The sequence below is a fragment of the Rosa rugosa genome, chromosome 6 (assembly GCF_958449725.1).
Source record: "Rosa rugosa chromosome 6, drRosRugo1.1, whole genome shotgun sequence".
NCBI classification, from domain to species: Eukaryota; Viridiplantae; Streptophyta; class Magnoliopsida; order Rosales; family Rosaceae; genus Rosa; species Rosa rugosa.
The window spans coordinates 5,559,530-5,566,848 of record NC_084825.1 but is presented as its reverse complement, the minus strand read 5'-3'; the positions used below and the strand labels follow the sequence as shown (position 1 = coordinate 5,566,848).

General features: G+C 42.2%; 1 pseudogene; it reads right to left on the bottom strand.

Annotated features, from left to right (window-relative positions):
• Positions 1–284: 284 nt before the first annotated feature.
• LOC133715517 (pentatricopeptide repeat-containing protein At2g13600-like) lies at positions 285–2,797 on the bottom strand (annotated as a pseudogene).
• Between the last annotated feature and the right edge of the window lie 4,522 nt (positions 2,798–7,319).

The window sequence follows — 7,319 nt, the reverse complement described above, 5'->3', positions numbered from 1 at the left end:
AGGGTCAGCTGATGTCACATCAAGAAACATCAAGAAGTTTTAAGGGCCAGATGATGCACTTTTTTTTCTAGCAAATTATAGTTATAGCAGAGAAGCCAATTTCATAATGTAGTGGGTTACTTTGGTCGACGAAAGCTGATTTAATGTTAATTTTTAACGATTGCACTGCATACCAACTAATTAGCAGACCCACAACAAGCCAGTTGCGCATTATACCTTAAATTGAGCAGACAAATATGATAACAGTATACTGTTACTGATCCCTTTAAGAAAAAGCAGTCGCTAATTTCTTGTTTCCAAAAATGAAGGTAGGAGTTGAGGAAAATTAATGTTCAGAGTCCATTTAGAAATGATATTGTACAGAAAATTACAGAACAGCTACATCTTCTGACATATCCATTTCGAAAAATGAAGTTAGTTGAGATTCAACTTGCTCTTCATAAGACTCGTAGTCACAAGCATCTTGTACATATCCATGTCGCTTCATTTGTTCTGTGAGCAACTTCAAAAGACAATAAATTTCCTTCTTTTGATAATGCCTTTTATCTTTCACCAGGAAAACATTCAGATGACCCTGTGTTTCAATCCAACTGCAGCCCGGCTGGTTGACAACACCCCGTTGCCTCGTCAACTTCCTTCCTCTTACAACATCACTCCATCTCCCAAGCTCAACATACATGTTTGAGAGAAGAACATAAGGTCCAGAATTCCTAGGTTCAATAGCTAACAGCTTCTCCGCCACATATTTCCCCAAGTTAATATTACGATGAACTTTACAAGCAGCAAGCAAAGAACCCCATATAACGGCATCAGGTTGCATTGGCATGACCTCTATTAAATTCTTAGCTTTGTCAAGGCAACCACCTCGACCAAGTAGATCAACCATACATGTATAATGATCCTTCAATTGTACCACCCCGTGCTCTTCATTCATTGAGTAAAAATAATTTCTCCCTTCTTCAACCAATCCTGCATGGCTACAAGCACATAGAACACCAATCATAGTAACATGGTCTGGTTGCTCCCCTGATACCAGCATTTTCCTAAATATTTCAAGAGCTTCAGTCCCATGGCCATTTTGCGCATGTCCCACAATCATAGCATTCCATGAGACATGATCCCTTTCCAACATATTTCTGAACACCTGACAGCCATCTTCAATAGACCCACATTTCATGTACATATCTATTAGAGAATTTCCAACAAATATATCAGGCTCTTCACCAACCTGGAATTGAAAACCATGCTTCAATATGTGTGAATGAGCTTGCCTGCCAAGCTGCAGATCAACAAGACTTGCACAAGCATTGAGTAGATTTGCAAATGTGTAGTGGGTGGGCCAAACAGACTCTCTTTTCAGGAGGAGAAAGAGTCCAAGGGCCTCTTCATTCTCTCCATTCTGTGTGTAACCTGCAATAAGTGCATTCCAAGAGACTACATTCCTCTCCATCATCTTTGTAAACATCGATCTTGCAACTTTTACACTTGCCGCCTCTGCATATCCACTTACCATGGAAGTTTCCGAGACCACATTTCTGATAGGCATCCCATTGAAAACCCTTCTGGCCTCATTTATTCTGTTGCATTTTGCATGCATATCAACTAATGCATTGCCTAATACAACATCATTCAAGTATTTATCACCTTTCATAATGCAAGCATGTATTTGCTGACCTTCTTTCACTGCAGACAAGCTCGCACAAGCACTTACCATACTGGCTTAAGTCAACTCGTCCGGTTTGAACCTACAATCCATCATCCTCACAAACACTTGTACGGCTTCGCTTGCTGGACCATTTTACTCGTAACAAGTAATCAAACTGTTCCAAGAAACAACATTTCGCACACTCATGCAATCAAAAACTCTTTGTGCACAAGCAACATGAATTCCCACATTTTGAGTACATATCAATAAGTGCAGACCCCATATAAACATCCGAACAGTAACAAGATTTCGCAACGAAACCATGAATTTGGACACCCATTTTCAGCTCTCTTAAACCCGCACAAGCACTAAGAGCACTACCGAACGTGTATTCATTAAGAACAAAATCCTCCCCATGCATGCTAACAAAATATTCCAAAGCTTCCTCAAAGCGACCATGCTGCGCAAACCCCGAAACCATCTGAGTTCCATGAGCACTGGTCAGGCTCCGGCATCGACCTAAAACTCTGCAAAGCCTCATCAACAAAACCCAACTTCGTAAATGCGGTAATGATGCAGTTCCAGCTGAAAGTGTTCCTCTCAGCCATTTTATCAGACACCTTACATGCATCATCGAACGAACCACATTTCCCATAAGCGTCGATGAGCCTGTTCTGAATGAAAACCTGCGACGAGAACTGGGTTTTGATGAGGCGGGCGTGGACGCGACGGGCATCACGCGCCGACTTGGTTAGGATGCAGGAGTCCAAGAGCTTCGCAAAGGGTGAGGAGTCGGTGAAAGCAAGGTCACCCACAATTTGTTTGAGCAATCCTTGTCTAAATCCCACCATTCCATTATGTTAGCAACTCATCAAAATGGAACCAGAGTCGAGAGATTTGGGTTTTCAGTGGAAGCACCGAGACTCTACTGACGGAGTGTAAATTTAGTTTCTTCTGGGTTTTCAGTTCATAGCCTTCTTCTGGGTTTTGTGGTTTGATGTTTGATTAGTACGGTCTCAAGTCCCTAGCTTTGTCAATTAAACGGTTTGGTTTTTGGGTTTAGGCAAAAAGATGGTTGCTTTCATTCTGGTGCATACTAATACTGTAATGTTGAATTGAAGTCAAATTCCTAATCTTATAACGGGTCAGGTACGCAAGTTCTTTCTTTGGTATTGAAACATCCCATGCCTAATTTTTTTTTTTAATCGGTGATGAAGTTCCAGCTTTTACGTTTTTTTTTTGGTCAATGATTGTATTAGAAGATCCAAAGGATCAAGCAAAATACAAGAGGTACATAAGACCCCATATAAAGAGGCACATAGGCCCAGCAAATGAGGCACACAGGCCCAGCAAACATTGAAATAAGAAAACCCTACAGAAATAGCTATCAGGCCCCAAGAGGAAGATATCTCCCTTCTCAAAACCCTACTGCCGCCGATTCCATATCCTTGCTGGAAGAGAAATAGCCGCCATAGCACTATCTTGCCTCCTTCGACACCGGTTGGTACACACATAGGGCTCAAGAACGCCCATGAAACACCGAGTAACTTAGCAGTGTGTGTTTGCCGGAGCAATCGAGCCACACGCTTTTGAGGAACGAATAAACCGCCAACGGGCGTTAGATCGTTTAGGGGTGGTGTAGAACGAAGCAAATCTGGAATCCATAGTGACCAATTCCATCCAAAAGGATATAGACTTGTTAACAATAAAACAACGAGCACAAAGAAATTACTAAATACTAAGCAACTAGGAACAACAAACCACCGGCAAGGCCCATAAGAAGATGCTCGACCTAACCACCACTCTTTCCAAGGCGCTGTGGCATACCAAACCGGTTGACAGCGCACGCCGCCGACACCACGCCGCTGCGCTATAACCCCACATCGCCGTGCCGTAGCCCTGCACCGCACCTGTTTGGCTCCAATTTTGCTGCAGCTGGTCAACAGTCTCTTTTCTGCGCGGGCGTGCCAGCACCGTTCGGGTGCGGTCGTCGGGGGTGTCCCTTGACCTGACTTCTTTCAAGCAATTGTGGACGAGGAGAGCACCAACCTCGTCGTGGGATTCTTTGTGCCTCGTGGCGAGGACTTTTGCTGAGCTTCTTGAAAATCACAATCGATACTCGATGTTGTAGATCGAGCAGAGCGAGAACCACGGGGAAGTGAGGAGAACTTGCTAAAGCGTGACTTTAGCTTGGCTGGGTTGCTAGGGCGTTACCCTTGCTTGGCTGGTTCTGTAACCGTTGTGGTCGCGGCACTACCGTCGGCTCCCGAGGAGACAAGGAACGAAGCACGTTGACAGAGGGTTTGGTGGCACTGAAAGTCGGCTTCTGAGAAGACTAGGACTAGGAGTGTGATCACCGCTAAGAGAAAGAGAAGGAGAGGAGTTGCTCTTAGAGAGGTTGCTCTAGAGAGAACTTAGATCATCTTAGAGATGTTGTGAATGTGAATGTTTTAGAATGAGAGGAGAATGTGTTTATATAGGGAAGAAAAAGAAGAGTGAAATGATGAGTGGAAGAAAAATAATGAAAGTAGATCTAAGTTCACTTGTAAAATATGGAAAAGATAGAGAAAAGATGAAATGAAAGCAAAGCATGAAGGTGCAGCAACATGGAAGTGGTGATGATCTATTAAAGAGATTGTAGAAGAAAAATATATCCAAGGAAAAAGAGAAAAGCATCTAGCTTTCTTCATGTGGGTAGGAAACATGAACATGTGAATATTGAGCTGGTTTTAGGTCAGTTTCTGCCCCTTTATTCCTTCAATTATTTCTCCAACAAGACTTCATTATATGCCTTCGACTTCTTCATATGAAATGTTCCACTATGAGTGTAGATCATCCTGACAAATTTTCAGATTTTTATTCCATGTGGTTGGGCCGAAAATGCTGCTGGACCTCTTACAGGTCCAGTTTTCCAGTTTTGCTTCTGTAGAAAATTGGGCTGATTGTTTGAAGGCATTTCACTCAAAAAAAGCTCTTGCACTCTTCATAAGAAATGATCCTTGGGCTGTCTAGAATGGATCTGCAGAGTTTCAGCTCATTTCAAGTTCATTTGGTCAGTCTGCCGCCCCTCCTTCCTTGTTTAGCTCGGTTTCTCCTAGCCGAAGTAGGAAAATGTGCTAAAGTTGACTTTTCATGTTTCCATGCTTCCATGCTTTCATAGTAGGCTTTATTTAGCCTCTAAATATATATTTCGAACTTGTCGACAATATATAGCTTGAGCCACTGACATTGGCTCAATTTCTCCAAGACACGCCTTGTCAGGCCAAAATGCTTATTTTGGGTCCAAACAGCACCACCACCGCACCACATCGCCGACCACCCTGGAACCCAGAAGAAAGGAACAGAGCCTTTCCCGAATCGACTCTGCCATGAGAGCTAGCTCCCATCCACCTCCCCGATCCCAGAAGCAGTGGAGACGCCAGAACCCGCCACTGGATATGACCACGCGGCCTCCCCCATTCTCTCGCCCCCGATCCCAAAAGAGCAAATCGAGATCAATATGCCCAGTCTAAGATCGAGCACCGATCCACCAACCCTGGGCCGCATCCCTGCCTTAGAGCCACGCCACTAGCCTGAGCCACCATCCCCTCCCGGACCGCCACTAGCCTGAGATGAGGTGGGTTGGGAAAAACAAGCCGCTAACAAAACAACAAAGGAACTGGAACTAGAAGCCCGAACAAGAGTGTGCTCCCCCGACTCTCAAGCCGGAGATCAGGATCCAGTTGGATCTAGATCTCGGCAAGAGAGAAGGGGGAGGAGGATTTCAGATCTACTTTCTCTCTCTAGTTTCTAGAGAGAAGGCAGAGCAATTTGAGAGAGAGCGCGTGCAGTTTTTAGCTTTTGTTCTTTTAGTTAGCAAAAACCCCCAACTTTTACGTTTGATAATGAAAACTCTAAACTTTGTTTTTTTTTTTTTTCCTCTCTTTCTTTAACTCAATTAAGTTAGGCAGCACATTATGTGACTCAATTTGCGACTTCAAGGTAACCCAAATATCCATTTCTTTGGCGTGTTTGATGGGCATGGTCAATTAGGTACCCAGTGTGCTAATTTTGTTAAGGATAAGGCTGGTAGAGGAATGTTCTTCTTCTACAGTTAGAGGTTGAGGATAACAGTTGTCGGGAATATATATAGTCTTGCACGTCATTCGGGCCGTTGGAACTACTGTAATTGCTGTTCACCGGTTTGCTTGAATGAGTAGCCTTGAGTTTTGATTGTCATGGAATGATATAGTTTTAAGCGAATGAGTATATGTACAAATGACTATAGTTGCGATCAAAATTAGATAAGTTGGAAGAAAATTTGTACTAACTGGATGAGTGCATAATTTTTATTGTATAAATTTTATCCCAAATGACTGCGGCATTCGAATTCTTTTCTATAATCTGCTATATAGCTAGGTTCTTCTATTGTTGTTCAATTGGCTCCCAGAACTAATCCCATGCAGGTGAGTTCTAATGCATTGATTTTTGATTTTCAATTTCTTCGTGGGATTTGGTGATTTTCAGGAAAAGAATTGGTTATTTGTGGTTTAATTTGTGGGGTGTTGGAAAAATGTAACTTGGTCTTTAATTGGTTAATCCTACATTAGAGTAGAAAAGAATACTTCAATTCAGGATTAATTCGATAATTCTATTCATCCCACAATGAGGGTATATATACAAGTACAAAGGAGTAGTCTAACTCTAATAGGAAACAATCTTTCCATAATTACAGGATATCCTAATTAAATAAAATCCTAATTACATACAGATTTACAGCGATTCTACACTCCCCCTCAAGTTGGTGCATAGATGTCTATCATGCCCAACTTGTCAACTGAGCTGTCAAATACCTTCCTGGACACTCCTTTAGTAAGAACATCAGCTAATTGCTCCTCTGAGTTTACAAATGGAAAGCGAATAACCTTTCTGTCAAGATTTTCTTTAATAAAATGACGGTCAACCTCCACATGCTTTGTTCTATCATGCTGAACTGGATTATGTGCAATCTCAATGGCAGCTGTATTATCACAATGCAAATTCATAGGCTTTTTAAGCTTGTAACCCAGGTCTTTCAAGACATTACGAATCCACAACATTTCACAAACTCCATGTGTCATACCTCGGAACTCAGCTTCTGCACTTGATCTGGCAACAACTTTCTGCTTTTTGCTACGCCAAGTGACAAGGTTCCCTCCAACAAAAGTGAAGTACCCAAATGTAGAACGTCTGTCAATTTTATCACCAGCCCAATCTGCATCTATGTACCCAACAACTTCCAATTCATCTTTTTTCTGAAACAGTAACCCTTTACCTGGCGCCATCTTCAAGTACTTCAAAATACAAAAGACTGCATCCATATGCTCTTCACTAGGACAATGCATAAATTGACTAACAACACTCACAACATAAGCAATATCAGGTCTAGTATGTGAAAGATAAATCAACCTTCCTACAAGACGTTGATACCTCCCTTTGTCAGTTGGAACTTGATCAGGATAAATAGCAAGTCTGTGATTCATCTCAATGGGTGTCTCCATTGGTCTACAATCTAGCATCCCTGTTTCAGCAAGTAAATCAAGGACATACTTCCTTTGTGAAAGCAAAATCCCATTCTTAGACCTTGCAACTTCAATACCTAGAAAATACTTCAGTTGTCCCAGATCCTTCATTTCAAACTCCTTTGACAGATACT